The sequence below is a fragment of the Atta colombica genome, unplaced genomic scaffold (genome assembly GCF_001594045.1).
Source record: "Atta colombica isolate Treedump-2 unplaced genomic scaffold, Acol1.0 scaffold110, whole genome shotgun sequence".
Lineage (NCBI taxonomy): Eukaryota > Metazoa > Arthropoda > Insecta > Hymenoptera > Formicidae > Atta > Atta colombica.
Genome location: NW_017259196.1, coordinates 1,150,372 through 1,175,120, shown reverse-complemented (window position 1 = coordinate 1,175,120; position 24,749 = coordinate 1,150,372). Strand labels below are relative to the sequence as shown.

General features: G+C 38.6%; 1 protein-coding gene across 8 annotated transcripts in view; it reads left to right on the top strand.

Moving 5' to 3' along the window:
* Positions 1 to 24,749, top strand: part of LOC108693886 (protein turtle) — a 131,142-nt gene that overhangs the window by 20,071 nt on the left and 86,322 nt on the right. For all 8 annotated transcript variants that reach the window (XM_018203067.1, XM_018203072.1, XM_018203071.1 and 5 more), the window contains exon 2: positions 10,610 to 10,646. The gene's annotated coding sequence lies outside the window, so the exon portion shown is untranslated. The remainder of the gene's footprint in view (positions 1 to 10,609; positions 10,647 to 24,749) is intronic.

The following is a 24,749-nucleotide window of genomic DNA, read 5'->3' as shown; positions in this document are numbered from 1 at the left end:
GGCGAGAAAGGTTAACGGGGAGTGGCAGAAGAGAAGAGAGAGAAGCGCTCCGACCAAATTCCGAGCTGTGAAACGAATGTACGAGCTGGCTCGGTAATTAAGAAGTAAGGTGGGCAGGTCGACCCGACAGATAAAACTCGCGAGCCTCGTGCAAACGTGCTCAAGCCGGCTACTACCCCGTTTGCTTACCCCGTCTATCCCCGGTGAAGTCTGAGCGAGTTCTAAGCGAGATACTATGAGGTCATGTCTCTTTCTCTCTCTTTCTTTTCCTCTTTCCCTGTCGAGCTATAGTTTCACCAGCTGCTATCTCGTTTCCTCTCATCTGCCGCTTCTGTTTTCTCCCTATCTCTCCGGTTTTTCGGTAGTTTCTTCGAATTCCCGCCTCACGTCGCAGCTCCCCGTCTTAATCCGCGATGATATCGCTGACGCTGATCCGCGAACGTGTCTCGAATCGCCGGGGCTCGAAGGAGGATTATGCGTCCAGGAATATCTGTCTACGAAGGGGCGGGGAAACGAGGGTGGAGGATAAACTAGCTTGTCTTCGAGACGAGCGACACCGTCGTGATTTCTGGATATATAGATGCAACCGTGAATCTAGATTACTCGCTACGGCTGTACTCAGACAGTTTGATGATGATCGTATTGAATTCCCTGGCAAATAGCGAGGGGTTCATTATTATCGCGTACAATTTGCAAACAGTTGTGCTTGATGAGCTACAGTGATCTTAGATGATCCTAGAAATGGAATTATTTTAACACCAAGTTTTAAGTAATCGAGTTTATGTCGCATGGACTGTCGGAATTGAAATAAAAGCTTTCGTGACATGTCGACATGAAGTTTGCGTCATGGTTAACGCTTCTGCAAACACGCCGAATGAACTCGTAGAACATGTTTGGGAAAATGTTGTACTTCCAATTATAACTATAGTGTGCGAGTTTGAAGTCCACCGTTTTCTATTTACTCACAACTTACGAAGAGTAGTAAGAATAAAAAGAAAACAGAACAATCAAGCGTAATGCAATATGTTCTCCGTGCATATGCGCAAAAAAAGAAAAGCAAAAAGGATGGAAAGGAGAGAAAGGGAGAGCCACAACTGGACCTCGGTATTTTTCCATGTTTTATTTATTTATACTATGCCGCTACACAGCAAAAGGGTACATTTGCATGAAAATTCTTCCCGAAGTTCCCCTTGAAAGGGAGACGCGTACAAATCCACTACTCCATTTCACGCCAGGATAAAGATTAAAGTATTTATTTCAGGACATAAATTATATCTAAAAAGAGAGGGGGGGGGAGGGGAGAGAGGGAGAGAGAGAGAATTGTTGTATCTGACTGAATTTCCGGATAACAAATACGTACGCGTTTTTTACATTGACTTTTTTCTCCAAAGACTGCGTACGAGCTTCTAATAATCCTCACTTTGACCCTATTGTTCATAAAATTCCGCCTCGAGCTAGAACAGATGCCATTATCAATACGAATAGCACACGAAGACTTCCAGCATTGCCATATTTTAAAAAAGAAATCGATGACTCAATTTGCATGTGAATAGACTTTTGCAAAATATAACAAAGTATCTAATGTATTTTAAAAGTATTAAAGTTGTCTTTTTATCTTCACTATTGTCCATGCTTTTAATTAAAATAAATTGAATTAATGATATTCATGGCTTCAAGAATAAATTCAGTACAAGTCTATGTGAACCTCCGCGGTTATTAGTGCGTAGATTATTATGTTCCATAAATTCGTAAGGCGATAAGATATAATTCGCAAACAATTGAAATATAATTATCAAATGATGTTAATTGCAGACGACTCAAATCTAAATTTGAATCCTATTCAGTACGATAATTGATGAGGTTAAATACTAATTAATTTCAAATATTAATATTTGATTAATATTTGGTAAGTACATTCCAATTGTTTGCTAATTATATTTTGTCGCCTTATAATATATAATTTACGCAGTGGAGGCTCATAAGCATTTTACTTGCACTGGATATATCCATGTCCTAATGAACTAGGAAACCATTAGCTTTAGAAATGGATAATATTACAAGAATATTTTTTTGCTGAATGTTTTCACGATTTATTCTGAGAGTTTAAATATGCTCATTTTGTGTGTGTGTGTGTGTGTGTGTGTGCGCTTGTGTGTGCGTGTGTGTATACAATCGTGCAAACGAAGTATATGTAATTAAGGTAATATTTTTTCTTCTTTTTGTATACATGTATATTATTTCCGCCGAAATGTATTTTATTAAAATACATAAAATGAGACTGAGCGCACGCTCGAGATAATAAATAAATACGCGCGTCACACAATATGGGGTTTCCGTGTTCGTTACGCGCGATTTTCTCTTCTCTATGTCGTGCTGAAAAAAAGATCCATGCAAGTGAGAGGATTCGCAAATGGAAATTGGCTACATGACGTAGACAGAAAGAAATATTTACTGCTCGAGTCGTACGCAGTGGCGCTAGAAGAAACATAAATAGACCGGATCGAAATGCGAAAATAATTTTGCGCTGGTGTGAAAAATCACGGAGAAGAGTTGGGGGAATACGTAGGCGACTCCGATCGGAAAATAAAATTGCTTGAAACATTTATAGCGATAGACGTAACGGCAAGATAAAATTTATCAACGAATAAAAATCAACGTCGGTTCGTTAGTACAATTTGAACGTGAATTCTAAGATAGAAAGTTGAAACAGTGATAGCGGCGGTAGTGTGATAACGCCTTATTCTTCATATTTATAATGTATGTTATGTCATCAAGTTTCATTGTATTTCGTACGGTAGAGTCTCGATCGTCTTTTCGTTTTTCGCGTGCTCGCAATTCTAAAATTCAATTCTAAAACCTGAAATTCTTTTAATTCTCTTGCAATCACCTTTGGCTCAATACCATAGCCTGAAGAAATAAAAAGGTGTAGACGATATGGTATAAGAGGGAAATAGAACGCACGTTTGCGGAACTAGGTAAGCTCAGGGTGAGGATACGTGCAAATGGAAATTGGTTGCAAAGGAATATTTACTACCGGTAGCATGGTTGAATAAGAGGTCGTAACTTACGTCGCGGAATGAGAAGGAACGTAAAAAGGAATGTACTGGTGCACTGACTTCGAACGTAACGAGAGTTACACGGGGAGAGTTGCGCGAAAGGGTGGCGAAGACTTTGCGCACGAGAGAGAAAAAAAAGAGAGAGAAAGGGAAGTGCTTCGGCGCGCGCCGGCGTACGTATTAAGGGGGATGAAGTACCTGAAAGGCACATCATACACCGGACACATTGATCGATGAACCTGTAGGCTGCAAGGCTCACGATAGAAGCTAAAAGGACGAAGATAAATTAATACGATGGAATTTCAGGGAGTTTGGGAACGAACTCTCTCTCGCGCTTTCAGATCAATATGCATTTCCGATTTCTCCGTGTTTATATTCACTTTTTGCCATCTCTAATTTTAGTTACCTCTAATTGGCCTTTTCTCGATACATTGAATTCCTACTAATTCCGTAAAACGTGACTGCATTACGTATTCTTGTAAGAACCTACCGACAAAACTACCGGTCTTATTAGAAATCGATTCAACTTACATAAAATTTTCATTGTATAAATATTGAAATGTTTTAATCAAAACAGTCATTGATTTTTTATTTTATAATGTTTCATTTATCGAAGAAAAGCGAGTATTAATTGTAACACTGAAGCAAACAAAAAATATATAACGAAAAATATATATTTGAATTGCAGCAGAAATATCAGTAAGTAAAAATACAATCATTTGACATCCCGCCATTCCGTCAAATGCAATAATAGTGGGAGCCAAGTTATTTTACTGGAGTCAAGTTGCCTCCGCAGTAATTCGTGGAATATTTGGCATAATTAGAAGGCGGTGACTGAAGAAGCATCTCTTGAAGATTCTTACGCAAACAACCATCTAGTCCGTCCATAATGTCCTGGCTCTTTTCTTCCCTGTCTATCCTCAAGTTCGTTTATTGAGGGAACTTTTGCTTCCATTAGTCTATAATTAACTGAGTCAAGTAGCCGAAGTCGACAAAGTCTATGACGGTCTTCTCGTACTTTTCAGGAATCGACAAATCGTGTCTTCCATCCGGTGTCTATGCGGATGTCGAAAGAAGGAAAAAAAAGAAAGCAAAAGTCGAAGCTTGGGGTTGATGGAATCCAAAGGGAAGTCGAATTCGTTAATCCCGTTGCCCGATCGTCCTTTGTGGTGGACTTCGGAATTAAATTTCCGGTCTTACGAAATCCGAGGAATCCTTCGTCGATAGTCGGTCCGTCTGTAATTCGATCAGCAATCATCCTGAGGTCGACGGTGTCTTCTTTATGTGACAGTCCGTGTACAATGTCGCTATGTATACATCCTGACAGATAAATAAATGAAATCGATACGCACATCGATAACTACAGAAACGATTTCTGTAAGTAAAGAACTGCACGCGCGCGCGCGCGCACACACACACACACACACACACACACACACACACACATGTATAAATATATTCTATACATGTGTGTGTGTGTGTGTATATATATATATATATAAGTACGTTGATAGACGTAATTACATATTATCGATGTTACAGACTAACCACGATCACGTCGGCTTTCATTTGCACCGCAGGTGATATGAAAAGGACGCTGGATAATCATTAATTAATAGGCAGCCAGCTTTAATAAAATGCACCATAAATGCATTTCGGCACTAATCGCGTAGTAATTGAACTCGTTGATAGAAACAGTTTCTCTCGTTCGTAACGGCATCTGATATCGTAATTATCAGTGTAATCGACGGAAATATCGTTTATTAACAGGAGGCACGTGTAATTTGTGTTTATTCGCACGGTAATATTAGAAATAGCTTAACACAATTTCGTACATGTTGCGCTCAGCGAAGTTGTGCCTCAGGTCTATACTGCGAACCAGCTTTGCCCAGTCATACGTGAGACGAGCTAGACGCACGCCTGCCGATCCCAATCCTCCGCCCGTGCATGAACATCGCGAGACAAGTGTGTGGCTGCTGAAACGAGCCATCCATTTGCATTTCAATGCTCTCGTCGGTCCAAGCAATGCTCCGTTTCCCTTTCTCGGCGATTGTAAGCGTCTGACTGAATCGCTCATTTAAGACAGTTCCTCTGACTTCACCCATGTAATATTTCCTTAAAACTTGGTATGCACGTGCATGCAGAAAGCGCGTGAAAATTAGTCAGTTAATTCCTCGGAATTTGAAAGGCGATTATCAAGTCCTTAGAATGTCAAGTGAATTACCTTGCTCTTCCCATCAATCTAGATAAAAAAAATGATATTGATAAGCTCTCTGAAAAGACTCGCGAGGATATATCATCGACGAAAATTAGGAGAGTGTAACTTTGAATCGTATCCCATTAATGTATTCGAGTTGCTCTTTACGAAATTAGATTTGCTGCAGTTCAAACTGCAGGCGGACATAGTAATCCGATATAATTCAGAGAGACGAAATATGCGAAATTACTGTCATTATCCAACGACAGATGCTGACGGTGCAACATACATGTGAAACTTCCAGTGAGCTAATCGATTTCAATCCGAAGTTCGGTCTGCAAATTCCGACCACCTGTTTATGGGAACGGTGATTACCGAATGAAATTACGTGCACCTGTACGCACGCAGTTGAAGTGCATGCATACATTAATGCATACCTATCCTACCTTCCAACCGTCCGAACTTCCTCGCGGACCTCCGGGCACACTCGGTGCCAGTCTCGGTACCGAGAGAGACATCGATTTTCTGCCGAACGATTCGATGTTCATACCCGACCTGCCGCATGAAGATCATTGGTGTAAACACGAGGCGGCCATGCGCGCGTATGCGGAGGTTTCGGATAGACCGAGAGCGTTGTGCTCTCGTCGCCACCCTTGCTCTCCCTCTCAGAGTATACTGTCGCGCGGATCCCTTTGCATGGCGGATGAGTTTAGATTGATATTGGCTGGCGAATGGATTTATCTAAAATTAGAGTCTCCGTATCGTCACACAAGCTTACAGTACGTCTCGACTCTCGTGTACTGATACAATCCGACACACTGATACAACGTCGCGTACATCTCTCGTCGCGCTAAAGTTAGAACTGGCTGCCTTTGTCGATATCGTGATACTCGATGACGCCGGTGCATTCTAACTTCGGCGTAAGCTTCGAGGAAGCGATTTAAATCCATACCACTTGTCATGAATGCAATTCAATGCATCTCACATACATATATATATATATATATATATATATAGTTTAAGAAAATCATTTACAAAATTAAACCGTGAGACATCCCATTAAATCACCTTTGTCTAGATCCAGACATACGCACACACGCACAAAATTTAATTTTGTAAACGATTATATTGCATCCACATCGCTTTTTTCACCGATTTTAGAATATCCAGAAAAGTCTTGCGTTCAGAAAATTGGAATTGCGGGATTCGACAAGTAGGGTCAGAAGCATCACGGTCAATAAGGAGGGCCAGGTATGGCCAGAAGTTCTCGAATCGAGTCTTGTAGTTCCTCCGAGACATTTCTCACGGGACGGGCGAGCGGACGATTAGATTTCGACCTGCAGTTTCCTAGATTTCTCATCGATTCCGAAAAAGGAGTAGGAGAAGGGCTCTACGTCCTCGAGACAAATCACTTTCATCCCTCGATTTCTTCCATCTAGAAGCTTAGGCCAATTTTGACGTGTCGCATCGAGAAAACGTAGGTTGAGATGGATGGTTTTTTTCTCTCCCTCTCCGCAACATAAAAAAAGGGATGAAAGCACCGAGAGAAAGTACCTGTGTGTTAGAGGATCGTGTTGACAATGGGAGGGACAGATGCAAACAAGAATCCCTCGCTAGATGTTGTTGGATCGTGTTGAGGGTGAATTAATGATGGGGGAACAAAACTTTGACGGAAATTCGTTTATTTGTAACGAGCTTAGATCATGATTTAATTTAAAATGCTTTAAAAATAGCCACAATGAAAGAGGATTAATGAATACTATGGCAATGCTTGTTGGAATTACTGTGAACGTTTGCCTAGCAACAATTATAAAAACGGCAATCTTCATAAAGTTTAATAGCTAACGGCATTGTAATTCGCGTTCGATTAACCAGGTACCGCATGAATTTCAAAAGAAAGCATCACGTCTCGTTGCAATTTCAGTGTGCTCTCGGTGCAAATGAGAGTTGAATGGAGTTCGTAGAATTCTAAAGTCACGTCTCCGCGGGCTTCGTCGCCTCGACTCGCGAACGCATTTATAAAATACAGACGTGACGTTTATGATAAACTATCCGTGCCATTCCAAACATTTGTAATCACATTAGCACTTCGATGAAACTATTTTTAACAATGCCGCGCGCGACATAAAGTTCGTTTTTTCTCTCTATCGCTCTTCTCATTTTTAAAGTTTACGTTATAATAACTAACTTGAAATGCTTCTTGACATTCATTGTTACTGTAAGATTTAACAATTTATTCATTATCTAAATTACTTATTAGATATCTTTTATAAAATTCGGTTCTGCCATTATCTTTTATGCAGAATAATTTAAATTTAACCTAACTTTAAACTTATTGTTAGATTTACGTTTACTTTAGATCCGCTATTTTCTTAGTAAAATGATGTTATTCGCTAATTATTTGCAGCTTTTCTAATTTCTATTGTTACAAAATTAATCTTGGTTAATTATTAAATTTTATATTATAGTTTTATATTATTTCATGAAATATAAATATAGAATATAACTGTTGCTTCAGTATACTGAGTAAAAAGTACTTAAAAACTTATTTATTTTACTGAAATAAAAATAAATATTTATTTTGAATACGGCGAAATAAAATTTTATTTTTAGCAAATAAGCCATATTTTATCTATTTTATTTCTTTTACCATTAATGAAATATATTTCACAGAAATGTCAGTTTCGTCATCACAATTAAACTTTTTCATAACTAATAAATATCGAAGGAAATATAAGTAGGTTACATTTGCTCTGAAATACTTTGATATTTTCCTCTTGTAATCATAGACTTATATAGTTTTATATATTATTATTCAGTATGGTTTGGAAAAAACATTTAACAGCAGGAAGTGATAGAAAAATGTTTATACTTCCAGTATAGCGGAATGTTGCGAATATATTGGAATACTCTTCGCAAAAGACGATGGATTTCACGGAAGGCACTTTGGTATCAACAAACTTTCGCGCGAATTTTACAGGACCATAAAATATATTGGTTTTCTTTATGTTCGCCCGGCAGGTTTGTTAAGTGTAGCTATTTAATAATTTACGGTTAGCATTTCTCTGCCGGAAACGCTTCCCAGACGACGAAACCGCCGCGAACGTTTATTTATTTCTAGCGACCGAATATTCTGCGATTTCGAGCGAATAATCTACGGCAACGCGATTTACGAGCCTTCGTGACCGAGTTCTTCTCTCTAAACAGATCGATACCCGCGAATGGCAGCGACGTGAATTACTTTATTATCGGCTCTCTCTGAAAATATACTTTTGCCGAAAGGAAAAAACGCATTGACGCACGCAATATTCCAACACTTTGAAATATCATAAAATACGTACATTTTTATCGATACTGAAAGCGCAGTGAGAAGAAAAAAAAAGCCAGAAGAGAGCGAATGAGAAAGGAAGAATTTCACCTTTTAAGTCCTCCATTTTCCGCTCTTATTGCAGATCTATCCCTTCTCGACATGGTTTTCGTCTGAATATCCCAGAGCTTTGCTCCCGCAGTCTCGCTCTCCGCTTTTTTCCTTTCTAATGACTGAACAGTCTGGCTGTGACAAGTATATCGACCGTTTTCTCGCCATCATTGTCTTCCTCCTTAACTAACGCACTCCACCCCGTCAAAAGAAATGCCACTAATGCGCGTGGTAACACTGGAATGCCGTTGAAACGGGTGCATCAATTCTCTCACAGTTGCTACTTCGGCAGTAGACAGACGTGAATTCTGTGTTTACCTTTCAGTTAGAAAAAGTTAATATTGAAACTTTGAAAACTTGCAGCATTGAATTAAATTCACGAATCAAAAAAATTTCACTTTTCTCTATGAAAACTTATTTACAAACAAATTTCGAATGTGCGTACACATTCGTTATAAATTCGTGTACACGCGAAATAAAACGAAAATTGTAGAAATTTTAAAGCAATTAAAGGACAATGAATAAAGTGGATCTATTTTAGCTTAAAAAGTATAACGTACACATAAAAAAAATTTCTGATTAAAAAAATGAACAAATTAGAATTTTCTTAAATTTATTAAAATTCTAATTGAGATAACTTGAATTCTAATTGATACAATATTTCTGATGAAATTTACTAGAATTCTTATTTTTACTAAAATAATTATATCATCCAGAATTCTAGCAGATTTAATCAAAAAATTCTGATTCGTTCATTTTCCACCAGAATTACTATTTAATACAATCTTTTTCTTAGTGTAAATTACATGTTTTTTATAACATTAACATGTTTTTTATTTTGGATTGTTCGTAGTGATTATCCATTTATCTATTTAAATCTAGGAAAATGATAAAAATTCGCGTTAAAGAGTTTTAAATAATTTTAAATAATAATTCGGATAACTTTGTTTCAATTATTTATATTATTACATATTTTTTATAATTTTATTTTTTTTTTATAATTTATATTATATATTTTTTATAATTTTTTAAAATTAAAAACTAAGGGAAAACATTTGAAAATAAAGCACTTCAAAAATGTTAAACAAGCGGTGATGGTTCCATTAACATAGGGGAGTTTTTTTTTTAAGTGTTTTATTTTCAAGTGTTTGCTTGTGGTTTTCAGTAAAAAAGTTATAAAAATATACTATAATACAAGTAATTAAATAATTGAAACAAAAATTGTCATTATCCAAATTACTATTAAAAATGATTTCTTTAACTTTGACTTTCTTATGGATTTAGATGAATAAAAGTATTACTATCAGCAACTCAAAAAACGTAAGATTAGATGTAAAACTTACTTTTCAGACACTTTTTAGACAAAAATAGGCCCATTTTATCCGTCGTTCTTTGAATTCAAAAACTAAACAACTTATATATATATATATATTCTACCCTTGAAGATTTTGTATATACAGTACTCCTAACATCTTCCAAATAAGGCTACGTTTAAATTAGGATAACGATGCTTCATACAATCGATCTAAAGTTGATTACATCACCAATTGCTGATTATCCAGTCGACTTCTACTCGTAATCTCCCCTCAATCACGCGAAGTGAGAGAGAAGAGCACGATCTTTTTCGATTAAGTTTCGATGTAACCAGATTGCCAAATCGAAAAAAATCCAAGGATTCTCAAGTCGCGCCGGAGGATGTCCTTTTTTCCTTTCGTCCTATCGCACGTTCCTTTCTCTTCTTTTAGCCTAAAATTCTCCTCGACATCGTCGTGCATCCTTGCCTTTGTGCTCGTCTATTTCCGCCAGCCTCGTACTTACCCTTCCTCTGGTCACGCGATCGCTCTTACGAGAATTTTCCAGACTGTAAATTGCAAAAGTTTTAACGCGACTTTTAGGATATCACATCTCTAAGCCCAGCCTTGTTTCTTCTTGTTTCAGATCCTGAGACGGCCCCTGGGATCCTAACGCTCTGAGGGTAAGTTTCAGTTAATAATACAGAGGTTCATCAAGATTGACCTCTAAAGATGATAATCGCTTTAACGTAGATTGAATTGGGAAATTGTTCGCCGTTCTCTTAATGGGGATCTGCAATTTTAAGCAAATGTATACGGACTTTGATAGAAACACGGAATGACTATTAAATTATATTCGTTATTCTAGATTCGATTTCATTTCGGATGCACCGTGTGTAGATACAAGTAAATCTTTAGCTGATCTAATTACTTTGTGTAAAAAACAATTTTAAAACTCGCTGTAGTTCGCGGAATATAGCACTGAAAGAACAATTTTGTTGAAATATCTAAAAATTTAGCTAGATACGGATTGAAAAATAATTTTGTTTGGACCATTTAAATAATTACGTTGGACGTTCAAATTCGCTAAAATGATAACTCTGTTATAACATTATTTATACTTGAGGTCGTAAAGTACGTAATCATTTTAATGGTCCAATAAAATTATTCAGATTCAGAAATAATTTAGATCTATATTTAGCTAAATTTTTAGATTTAAACTGCACGAAAATTTTTACATTTTTACATTTTAAATCTCTTCGAAAATTTTTAATATTTATCAGCGCTCTATTAATTTCTACTTCTTCGACGCACTTCAACGAGATCGGTATAACATCAAATGTTCGGTTAATTTCAAAGAATCCGAGAATTTTATGGATTACGCGAGAAAAACTATTTTTCGCTCTGACGAACGTGCCTCTCACCCGTATATTCTGCGAACACTCGATCGTATCTGAAATTTATCGAGGTAACAACAAGCAGTGCAACGCCACGGAGCATCTCCTTCTCTCAGAGTCCTCGAAAAGTTCGCTCGTTCTTGTAAAGTGCTCGAAACAATTCCGACGCGAGCCGGCATTCGACGGCGTCGCTTTTGTATCGAGAGAGCTGGAACAGCGAAAGTTTTTGCATTCCATTATCACGCGGCGGCGATTTATCCTGTGCTCAGAATATGCAACATTTATATTGTTTTTTGTGTTACTATCGTAATAAAAACGTTTCCGATTAAAAATATAAAGAATAAAACGAGATCTGACAGAAATGTTTTTCAAAGAAATCGTTAATAACTAAATTTATATTAGTTGTTTTAAATAAAAGGGTAATAATTTTCTTCGCTAAAAATAATGACTTTTCCGTAAATATATTTATATTTTAAACATTTTATTTTTAATTTCAAAATTTAAATTATAAAATTATATCCTTGAGAAATACGTTTATGTATATAATATAGCTGTAAATTCAATTTCGTATTTTTATGTAAATCACCTTCGATCGAGAATGAAATTATTGCTTCGAGCTTTCAGCTCTCATCGAAAGGTGCCTATTAATATTTTTGCGAAGCTGGACCGTGAAATTGTGGCCTAATAGTTCCTTTGATCACATGGCGAATCACGCAGATGTGTTATTAATGTCTAGTTTCCGCACTGCATATGCCATATTAATTCTAATACGCGCATTTCGCTATTGAGGATCACATCGGAGTGAATGAACGTACATGATCAAATTTGTTATCAAAAAACGTATATTAAATTAAAAATGAAATTATTTTGTTGAAACAGTGTCAGTAGATTTGGCGTAAACACAAAATTAAAATGCCCACAGCTGTATAAAAATTTTATAACGCTCTATTTGCGGTACGTTGCACCCGCGGCGACGTTATCGCACTCACAGCTGCCTAAACAGGAACCTTCGGGGAAAGATTCGCAAAATTACGCCGCCGACGACGCTCCTCTTCTCAGCGAGGATGAATAAATTAAGAAAGAAGCTATACTTGGCTTTCGACGGGTAAAGTCCCGTGCGTGCTTAATTAAATTTAGCGCTGCACTTGGCGCGGACTCGCCTTTGGCTACCATTTTCTCCGTTGATGTACGACGGTAGAAAATAGTATACATCCAGTGAAGATATTATGCAAATGTTTGTTTACCCCTTTCTCATTTACCCCTCTGTCTCTCTCTCTCTCTCTCTCTCTCTCTCTCTCTCTCTCTCTCTCTCTATATATATATATATATATATATATATATATCTTTCTTGAGAAAGAAAGAAAAAGATATATTATACCCGTAGTTCGAATACTAAAATGATGAAAACCTAAAAAATATATCTCACTATTTTCTGACAAGCGCGAATCATGTGTTGTCTTCAACATTTCATCCTCGATGCTTGATTCTTGTCATCTTGGTCATCATGATCGGATTGAAAAACGAGTGAAGGTATTTGATGGTGATCTTACACATTCTGACCACGCGTTGCTTCTTAAAGTTCGATGAGAATAATATAGCGATACATTCACTCGAAATACCTCCAGTCTTTTTTATCAGAATACATACGTTGAGGAAGGAAGAAGAATAATATATTTTTATGATCCAGAGTTTATCCGATGTCGGGAGCTGAAACGTGATTTAATTCTGTCTTTTAATCACGGTTGATGACAAGAAGCTCTCATAAAACTAAGCGCCATCCCGAGACAAAACGTAATTTCTCCCGCTCTGGCGTAACTCGTTGGCTTTAAAAGACAAACCCTAAGTTCTTCTATCTGTGGTGGTCTATGTAAACTGAACTCTGTAACGAGTTTTCTCTACGTCCAAATTGGCGTAAATCGAAAAATGAAGTTATCAACGATAGTAAAGTCATTTTAAAATTAACCGTGCCTTTGAGACTTCAGTAAGATTTCTTGATTTAAAAAATATATATACATATGTAAATTTATTGGCAGATTATCTTTTAATGTTGAACGCAATTCGAGCAAATGTTTGGAAAAGTAAGTTTTAATCTCCCGAAAGGGCTGTAAATCAGAAACTCCAAAATTTCAGGTTTCATGCGACATCCCTACGATTTTCACCCTACCGTCTTCTCTCCGTAAAATAAGCGCCTTTGCGATAGAGAAAGAGTTAAAAAACATCACGACAAAAAAAACAATTTTGTATAGGCGTAAGGTAAGAAGAAATCATGGGAAAAAAAAGTCAAGGAAATAAAAAAGAGGTTAAAGGTGGGGTTGGACGACGAGGAATGGTTGCCCCGGGGTGTTCTTGGTGAATCCTTACGCTCCTGAATACCACCCTTCCGCCCTTCCCGATCAATATTGAGTTGGTGGGGTCGAGGCAGGATGGTCGGCCGCGAGGAGCGGGTAGAGGGTTGTGTAGCCGCGGAGGGTTAAAACTGGGCGAGGGGTAACGAGGGGTGCATCGCGGTAGAACCGGTGGTATCAGCGGGTGCAGGGGATAGATGTGAGAGGCATGTGTAGCAGGGGATATCTGACGGTACGAGGGTAGGAGGGTGCGGCGACGGTGGGGGATTGTTTAGGTGGGGACGGTGGTGGAGAAGCTAACGCTGTCATGGCGCCGCGCAGCATCGCCAGGCAAGCGGTACCTCGGTATACTCCCTCGCGGTACGTTACGTGTTCTTCAGGGTTTCGCGATCGGCGACGACGAGCGACCTGATGAAATTCGCGTGCATGTCGTCGCGCTTTCACGCGGTGCGAGCCGCTCGTCGCGTTGTGTCCGAATCGAACCGGGCGTTCTAGCGTTTTCGCAAGCGCGGTGCTCCACTCCTCTTACTCTCTTTCGTGACGCCCGCCGTGGTACTCTGTCACTGACGGCCGCCGACCATCATTGTGAAGATGTGGGTTCGAGAAAATGTGAAAAGCGGCTGGTGATACAGGAGAAACCGCGGCGGCAAATCACGTCGCGACAGAGTGACACATTTTCCATGTCACGTATGGATATCGATGTACATATCGTTCGAATGCACACGATCCAGTACACAGCAGTGACGTGAGCGACGGCGGCGATCCACGGTGATCATCATCGGCGGGAGGATCGCGGCGATTAAGAGTGGCACGCGCTCGACTGACTCGCCCGCGCCGCCATCGATCGCGAAGGTCGAGACTGAAGGTCGTGGATTTATCATCTCCCGGGAGTTACTCTACGTGTGTTCAAAACTCAGTGTCTGACTTTATACGAGAATCTGGGTATCGAGAACCCGTTGGCTCTTAGTGCCGCTGGTGTGGCATACTAGGTGAATCTCGATGGACGAAAGAAGATCGTGACAATCGAGATCTCGATACGCGATGTTGCGGTACGACCGGACACGTGACTGAGGTTAAGCAGCGGCGGGGATCTAGTGAAGGACCTTCGCGAGTTCTGTTCTGTTCGGGAAACTGACATCGGCGAAGATAGGCGGGGGTGATCGCCGCGGGTGGATCGAGCTGGCAACGGCTGAGTTTCGTCGCGACGTACTACTAGGAATAACAATGTCCTAGCGAAGGCAGGACCGCGTCTCTAGGCCGATCCCCCTCATCCTGATCCACTTCTCTTCCAGAAACCTTCACTCATACACACATATCCCGTCGATCCTAATCACCAACGTACACCCAACCTACCATTATCGCGTCCTACACCCGCGCTCGTGCTGCTACAGATTCGACTGCACACATGTAATCGGCCGCGCGCGCGCACACATATACATACATACATACATACATACATACATACATACATAAATACGTAGACATGGTACACGGTAGGCGGTAGACGATATATAGGGACATACACATTCGTGTACATGCGAGAGGAGCGAAAAAGAGAAGAGAGACTTACACACGTACAGACGCGCCGTTTGGACGCCCTTTTTCCGGTGGCATCTTTTTCGTTCCTAGTTCTTTATGGACGATCGACGTATCGTTGGTATCTATACACGCAGGAACACAAACGTGGAAACGCGCGTGGGCGGACACCGGAAAGGCACGTATTTCGGAGACAGGCGTACGAGAGAGTCTCCCGAATCTAGCCAAGTCCAAAGTCCTTAATCCCGTGGGGTGATCCTGGCCCCGCCCGTACGCGAAGGAACCACACCCCGGCGAGCGAGAGAGCAAGAGACCGAGAGACCGGGAGGAGGAATTCAAGGTCCGGATTTAAACAGGCTCTCGGTAAGCTCCCGGCATCAGCAGTTGATTCCTTTTCTTTTTTCTTTCTCTCGTCTTCCCCTTTTTCTTCTCTTCCGCACCCACGGCGATGTGACTCTAGGAGTAATCTTGTGCTCCCGGCACAACGAAAGGGGAAGGATAATCGAAAAGCGAGAAGGGTGAGGACCGGCTTTCTCGACCTCAGCTCGCTTCTCATCCCTCTCTTCCCTTTCGCTTCACCGTCGCGGCTGTCCGATAGTGCACATGGCCTCGTTCCATGCTGGATGCAGGTTGCAACCAGCGATTGGGTCGCGCAGGTTAGGTTCGTCTGCGACACGAAGGACGGGCGAGAAGGATTGCCGAGGGTGAGGATAGGTCATGATACATGCGCTCGACCGATGAGGCCCGTGTGACCTAGCGGCTTGTGGGTAATTAGTACTAATTACGCGCGTAGAAGTCACCTGACTGCACATGACGATCCTCACGAATGATCTCTGCGAGGCTCTGAGATTCGTGTTCCCTTTGATCAACGGAATGTTCAAGCATAGCCGGTTAGATAATTACCCACGCTTGATGGGAAGGAAGAGAAGCTGAGAGAATCTGGGATATAAGATATGAATATGTAGATGAAATGTAATCATTATCGTTTAAGTATTTTTATTTAACAGGCATACATTTCTATACATTTTTATCTGACTCGCGTATACACAAAGAAAAAAGAAATAATACAACGTCGTAATTATTAAACAATATTAATTACACATCTGATCACATCATGATATTGAAATCGATATATTTTGTTTCACACAAGCGTGAACCGGACGGTTTCGTGCAACATGAGATCGCAATATCTAGCTTCGAATTTAGCAGTAATACAAATTCCGAACGTACGCGATACGCATGCACGTAACTCCCGCAGCTGGCAGATGATGGAAGCGATTTTGGATTGATTTGTGTTTCATCGTTGCAATGTAGTCATAATTTCTGACAGCATTGCGATTATTCACAAGTAAAAACTTCTGCAAACGAACGTTTTATCGAATCGCCAGAGAATGTCTTGTAAATATCGGTTACAATATGTAATCCTGGAAAAATGAGTTTTTATGAGGCAGGAATTACGGATGCGATAACGTTGGAATGGAAATATAAATCGCGCTCGCGTTACCATGCCGGTAAACAAACATTTCGCCTAATTGTTCGCATTTCGCAAAAATATCATATATTTATATGGAAATATCGAGGAGAAAAGAAAGATAAAGTAGGACAGATAAAAAATATTTTTTCATAACGAGATTAAAAGATAACAAAGTAGATGGCACGTTGACATAATATCGCTTCATATATTTAGCGGCACGAGTGATATTTAAATAGCATATACTGCAAAATATATTATATGACTGCTCTTATTCATGTAAAATATAATACAAATAGACGCGTTTTAAAAACGTTCTTTATTGAATATGAATTACGAGCAGAGTAACAAATATTGACAGAATAGTTACGCTCCTGCTGGAAGCGAACAAATTATTCCTCAGTCATCGACTTTATAATCATTTTCGTGCTTGGCCAGTCGATTTTTATTCTCTAAAAAAAGCATTAATTAAACCTTCCTAGTACGCCATTGTTGCCATTGGTAGTCGGAGTGAGTTTGCCTAAGATCTTGGTCTCTTTCGATAGAGTTCTCGAGAACCTTCGCCTGCGACTGTTGAATCTTTCGCAGATTAAAAGTTCCGCACCGCGATCTGTATCGATCAAGATAAAGTAACGCCGTAGACTATCTCGGCGATTTTATTGCCTCTTTGATGTTAACCCAGGAAATGTACGAAGGGCAAGTTTACGGTTCAATACTCTACAGAGCCAATCACGCGCGGAATAGGCTCGCCGAACCGGAATATAATTTACAAACTTCGAGAGTCAACCTGTTATAATTTATGCATCGTACATCGATTTTTTTTTAACCGGTTATTTACGGATCCATTGAAATTCATTTCGAATATTAAAGTTCACGAAGTTACGATTCAACTTTACGTTTGATTTCCTATTGCAATATTTGGATCAAAGAACATAACTTTAGAACATAACTTTTCTTATTTTGCAAGAAAAAATTTCTAATAAATTTTAACAATATATTTTATAAGTTTAATGTTGAAATCGTTGTGGTGAAAGATTTTATTGAAAGGTACATTGTTGGCTTTACAAAGGGGAACAATATGGTAACCCAATTCCTTGAGTTAAATAACATTTTGTTATTTTTAACTATGCTATTATAAAAATGTAAATTAATCCATTTCTGTAGTTAGTTTCAAAGTAAACAACGTCCACGTTAACGTATCTTAGTAAATAATAAATTAAATTTGAGTTAAATTTGATATTTTTTTGAATTAAATTATTTAACTTCATTGTTTTAATTTAATTAACGATGCATTGAGCATAGCAGCAGTGACAACTTATAAAAATGACTAAAAATAATTATAATTTGTATTAGATAAAAATAAATTAGTTAAGAGGAACAAACCTATTTTCGATCATGGACTTCAGTACTTAAATATTTCAGAGTGAATTTTATTTTTGCAAACTCTGCGCTAAAATCTTTTGCGGCCTTTAAAAGCAATTTAATTTTTGCTGCTAATAAATGTCTTAAAAAGGATATTGATAATTTGATGCTGAGTATCTTAAGAATTAACTGTAAATAATTTAGTTTATTGCTTACCACATTGAGCTGAGATTAGAAATCAGATCTCCTGTATTCCGTGCAGGCATTCTCATCATTCCTATAAACCTCGTGATCGATGCTCATTAGCATCAAAAGTTATTAAATTGCTTATCAATTTAATATATGATATTAATACTCTAGTTCTCTATTTCTGTTCACGATTGCAAAATTGATTACGGTATGTAAATTCACTCTGAAATATTTAAGCATTAAGATTCGCTTTGACTGAAAATAAATTTATTTCTCTTAATTAATTAAAAATAAATCAAATTATGAGTATAATTTGACATAATGAATTTAATAATGTATAAAGGAGTCCAATATGAGGAACATTATAATCGCGGTGAATGTAATTCATCGACAATTCGGACCTTTACATGAAACGAAATAACTTGTCGTGCTGGTCAAGTTAATTTTCTGCCGATGTAAGCAGATAAAAGCCGCGCCGTAATGCTGAGCGGAGGAAGTCCCTTGTGACTCGTTTTCGTCAGAAATGAGTCGGTGTTGCGGAGAAACGACTAGTTAGACGAACATTAGTCTTCGCTCGACAGCAGCCCGGTTGGTCGGCCAACAAAACCTAAGTAGAATTAGGTTAGGGGTTGGCGGAACGAAGGAGAGCCCAGCCATGCACAGGGTGGAAGTTCGGCGATTTCTTGTAATTGAATCTACCGTGATCCTTCACCCGGTTATTGTTTCTGCTCATTACGTTGGTTGATTCTTCTACGTCGTCTAGTCAGGCGCAATAATTTTTTTACAGAACGCGTAATCAAAAGTATTGGGGATCTCGTGGAACTTTTCGCGGAGTGCTTTTGAGACGAACGGAAAAATCACGACGGACCACGAGGGTCCTTTGTTCCACAACGGAGTTTATCCGATTAGCGACTGGACTTTCGAAAAGGTTTTGCGCAGAGCTTTATGAAATGTATGGTACATAGAAGCAGAGAGCGTATCGCAGCGTTTGAAAATCGTTTATTCAATAAAATTCCAGAACAGAATATATGTACGCATATTCACACACATGGTGTCTTATCGAAACTGCAGTTTCGATCGAGCATTAACATTCATCCGCTCGAACAAGAATACAACTATTTTTCACGCGTCCGAGGACTTCTCTTTTTTTATTCTATACCAATTCGTAACTAAACGTTTACAGAGTCGCATAGGTGGGCGCGAAGAGGGAAAAATGCATTGTTGCTCGCAGCGGCCGCGAATAGCCCTCCGTTTTATCGCAATCCTCTCTCGTCCCCGTTTCTCTCCACCGAATTCTCGTTTAATCTCACTTGACCCGCTGAAACTGTCGAAATTCTCGACGCTAACGGACACTAACACTGCTGTTGCCCCACCACACGATGTTCTGCAATCAGTTTTGGATCGGTTCACACGAGTTATACTTGCGACGATACTGCGGAACGATATTAGCTTCTGTTTCGAGATTTACATTTTGAGGAGTTGCAAAATTTATCAGTCACATCACTTCACATGCATACGAAATAACTATTTAATTTCTTGTTAACAAATTGGAGTACAAGTTATTCAATTGTGCTCGGTAAGATCGAGCTATATCCCATAAAAAATATCGCAGATACGTCTTCCACATTACAATCAGTTGTCATCTCTCTGGTTTTTCGGTCGGAGATTTTGGTTTTTTGATTGAATATTCGACTCTCTGGTGCATGGAAAAAATTTTTAGCTAACGGCACAAAATTTTGATGACGGTTTGTTTTTAGTGAGCGCATCAGTTTTTCTTTGTTTTTTTTTTTAAATATCTCCAAGAGGATCAAATTTGATCTTTTTTTAGAGACTGCAACCACAAAACAATACAAATTTTTTAAATAATGCAATTGATCTTCGGCAGGAGGATGAAATCTTACTTTTTTCTTAAAGAAAATATTGCAAGGAAGTTTCAGTAATTTCAGTAATAATTATATCGATTTTCAACAGAATAGTACAAGCTTCAGTTAGTTAAGTTCAGTAGAGAAGGATCGTTCTCGAATGGAACATTAGTCAAAAGGTGGCAATCGTAATTACGATACTGCATGTTAAATTACAATGTTCCTCTACTTTGATCTTAAACGTGGCATCGTCAATTTGAATTCTGGAGCTCATCGTAACTGATGGCATGATTGTCGTTTCGCTTTCGAGGCTTCCAAGGCGTTTAGCTATATACGATACCCCTGATATTGACGGAAAGCATCGAGAAAGGACGCTTGCACATGCCACGGCCGATATGTTTCGAACACGAAGCATCGCGTGCCGGAACACGTCCGCGTCTCTTTCAAAGCGCCGATCTCGGCGGAGCAATTAAGCTGCTTTATTGTCGAACGAATGGAAAAAAGTGCAAAAAAAGTGCGAGAACAAGAGCACGGCGGGGATTAAAGCGCTTTTTCACATGCCACTGGCCGACAACCGGGATCTCTGTATTAACGAGAGGAAGCCCGATAACGTGTCGCGCTTCCACCATTAACGGCTATCGCCGTCGCTTTGGACATTGAGCGCGATATTTAATCGCGTCTTCGACGTTAGCGTCATTTTTATCAGCCTGAGTTTTTGTTTTTTCCCCCCTTCCTCCCCTCTTCTTTTTTTACGGAACAAAATGCGAAGTTAGCGGCGCGATTCGTATAAAATTTTACAGCTCAGTGCTGAGTTATTACCGGTTGGACACAGTTCAGATACTGATGCAATATTAGCAAACTGCTGGCGCAATACTGGCTAAGTATTGGATGATAACTTGTGCCCAGTACTGGTTGATGGTATTGACTCAATCATTTTAGCCAGTCATTTACCAGTGATAGTCCAGACTGATTGAAACCTTGACTATCAGTTAATAATCATAGCTTTGGCTAAATGTTGGATTCGTTGTAACTCCTGGCGATTCTATACGGGGAGTCAATTGATTGAAGAGAGGGGGTGGATAGTTGCATTCTCGCGGGGTATCGTCGACGTCATAAGAGTGGCAAAGTGACGTGCGCTACAATCAACAATATATTATATCAGATTGACATGGCATACTCAGCACACCGTCGTGTTGCAGATAAGCAAATATCTCTACCGCTCTTTTTTTTTTACACAAAAATTTCTTGCTAGTTCAGAACGGATAAGCTCTCAGAGGGAGTTGATCGACACCAGCTGCCGAAATTGCGGTGGCGTGGGATGCGTCCGTTCGTTCGTTCATTCGTTCGTTCGTTCGTCCAGACTCAGCTCGTTAAACTGCGAAACTGGCAAAATTTCTGCAACGCGGTTCGTGCGAAACGAACGCGAAATAACGAATACAGTTTGCCTTCACTCGCACAGTCGTATCGGCTGAGTTATCGCATGCTGTTTAAATGTTAAAAATGATGCGTCAGAACACAAATGGTGGTGTCTAGGTTACGATATAGGAATTTCGCAATAAAGCAACGGGCAATAAAATCTAATATTTCTATATTCTTTTACCGACAGTCATTAACATATCGTTAATAATAACATATCGTTATTAATTATTCTCAGGGAGTATAAAAAACTGCAAATCGCTGTCACATTGATGTTATTACGTCGACATTAAGATCGCGCGAGAAGCTGAATGATATCGCGTATCAGCTATGAATTAATTCCGGTGACCGGCGTCCCGTAAAATAGAAATTTACGATGCGCGCGAGACCAGATGCCATTTTTCAGTGTCAACCTCACGACAGGTACGTTTAATTTAATCGGCTGTGTGCGAACTCTGTTCTTCGTCGCCTGTGTGCGCCACGGCCCGAAATGTCAGAGTCCACCGCACGCTTGAAGGCATAATCTGTCCTTCGAGTGTCGGCGCAAGCAAGAAGTCGATCGAAGGTATTCGCGCGAGATTGCTCTACGCCGATTGCGCCAACACGCGATAGCTTTTCGCTGTGGTTTCCGTAGGTCGAGGGTTGAAGGTCTCTCACCACCTTGACGTGGTTCACAACGACGTTGCAACTTTGATCTCCATATCTAAACGGATGAGCCCGCTGCCGCTTGTTACGAACGAATTTCGTGCATGCGCACGTCCATTGTATGTGCATCATACTAAGACGTTTAACATAGCTGTGTACGATGGCCTAAAATTGTCAGTATTCTTTCTACGGATGTTACGATTTTCTAAAAAAATCGATTTCCCAAAAAAAAGAATGATTTTAAACCGTCCTTTATTGTGAAGAATCGAATTCTTCTTTTAAATAAAAAAGAAGCTGTTTTAAATTAATCTCTTTGTTTAAAAAAAATCGCTTTTTTTCGACAAAAAGAGCCGATTTCAAATCAATTTTTTTTATTGAAAACTCCGGTTTTTTGTGAATTGATTCAGAATCGAACATCCTTAATCTTTTCAATCATACGAATTCTATGACAATCGATTAATGGCATCGATTATCATGATTGTCAAAAGGTCAAAGAAAAAGGAAGCATTTGATCCAATTGGTCTAAGTTTCTAATGAATATGTACAATTTGATAAACCTTGAATTGTATTATACAAAGAATTCTAGTACAAAAGATGTATAAAAGGCTTGATCGGCATACCATCGCTTCCCGTTTCCTTGGGCTTCCGTGCTGCAACGTCGTTAAGATTGCATTTTCACGACTAATTCTTGCGATTGGTCGCCGTGACCTCACGTGCTAACATCGCGAACGATCTGGCCACGCTGGGACTTTTCTAATCGTTCGTGGAACGAAAACCGATTTCCAATTAGGTGCCGCAATTAAGCTCACAGCTGAATCTCTCATGCGAGAACGGTACTTTCGTCTCGGCTGCAAGTCTTGATTAAAGTCGCGATTCACTGCTGGGTTGTGTGTCGAGTTATCGATATTTTCGTTATCAAAACCTTTTTATCAGGGGCGGGCTAGCTCGAAGGAATGTCAGCTTTATAACCGCTGCCGCTTTGTAAAGGGAAATATCGACGTACTGGACGTATGTGAACTGCGAGTTTATTTAGTTTCGGGATTGACGATTCGCCGTTCACTATAAGATTGAGTTTGTATTTGTTACTCGAACGTGACACAATTAATTGTAATTATCTCGATAAAAAAATGCATGTATGATTAATATTTAGATACCAATACTTTTTCTTCTATTGTCAAATACGAAACAAAATTGAAAGGTTTTCCACAAAGATTAAATAAGTCCATTTAAAAACAAATCTGGGATATAGTCGCCACAATTGTCACCTCTCTGGCTTTCGGCTGGAGATTTTAGCTTTTGGATTGATCTCCAGTTTTCCGGCACACGGCAAAAATTTCCGGCTAACTGACACTCAAAATTTTGAAGAAAAAAAAACTTTAAATACACGCATATCAATTTTCTCTTATTTTTTGAGATCTAAAGATTAAAATCTCTAATGGAAGGATGCACAAAATAATACAAATTTTAACTATCTCCGGCAAGACTGTAATGATCTCCGGCAAATCTGATAATTTTTTTTTTAGAGAAAGCATTACAAGAAAATTTCAGTTTTAGCAATTTCGATAGAATAGTGGAATCTTCCGTTGATTTTTAATGAATTTAATGAATTGATCTTTAATGAAACATTAATCGAAAGGTGACGTCAAATCGTTTTCAGTAGAATTACATCAAACAATGTTATTTTAACAAGAATTAAAAAAACGAGAGTTTAACATTTGCAAAAGAATTAAAAGCGATTTGTAAAATTTCGTAAATAAGAAATGAAAAATTTATTGTTTTATTTTTGAAATAATATTTCCTTTTCTATTTTTATTATTATTAATAATATAAAAAAGTAAACGTAAAATATATTATAAAATATATTATAAAATAAATAGAAGTAGTAAATATAAAATTTTCGTATGAATCAAACAAAGCACTTTTTATAATGAGTCTTTAAAATCAAAGCTAATTTTATTTTTATTATATTTACTATATTACTATATTTACTATATTTATTATATTTCTGTTATATTTACGGAGAAAAATTACTATATTTGCACAATAAACGAAGATAAAAAATTTTTTGTTTCTTGAAATTTTGATTTTTTTAGATGTTGTAAAAATTTTTCAATTGAATAATTTTCAATTTATGTTAGTAATATAATAATTCTTTGGAGTTCTATCTCTAATCTTAATTATGTAATCATGTTGCTTCACTATGTAAAGCATTCATATTCGTAAAAAATTAATGACATAATATGAAATGGCCAAAGCTCTAGCCGGATTACACAAAGCCGATCAGTCAATTCAGTCACAGAAAATCTGTGCTTATATTTGTGCGTGATTTGCTATAAATAGTTTGGATAAGTTTGTAAAACCGCGAGCGAAACACGATTTTTTATTCATATCATGGCGTACATATTTTTCCTGTTCTCTCACCGAAAAAGAAAAAAAAAATCGTTGGCGGAAGACAATCGAGTATCGCTTTAATAGTCGCGTTGCATTCACCACAGATTTATTCGGGTTAATACAATGCGACAACGTAACGTTTTATGGAAAATCGATTTCTATAAAACCCTCA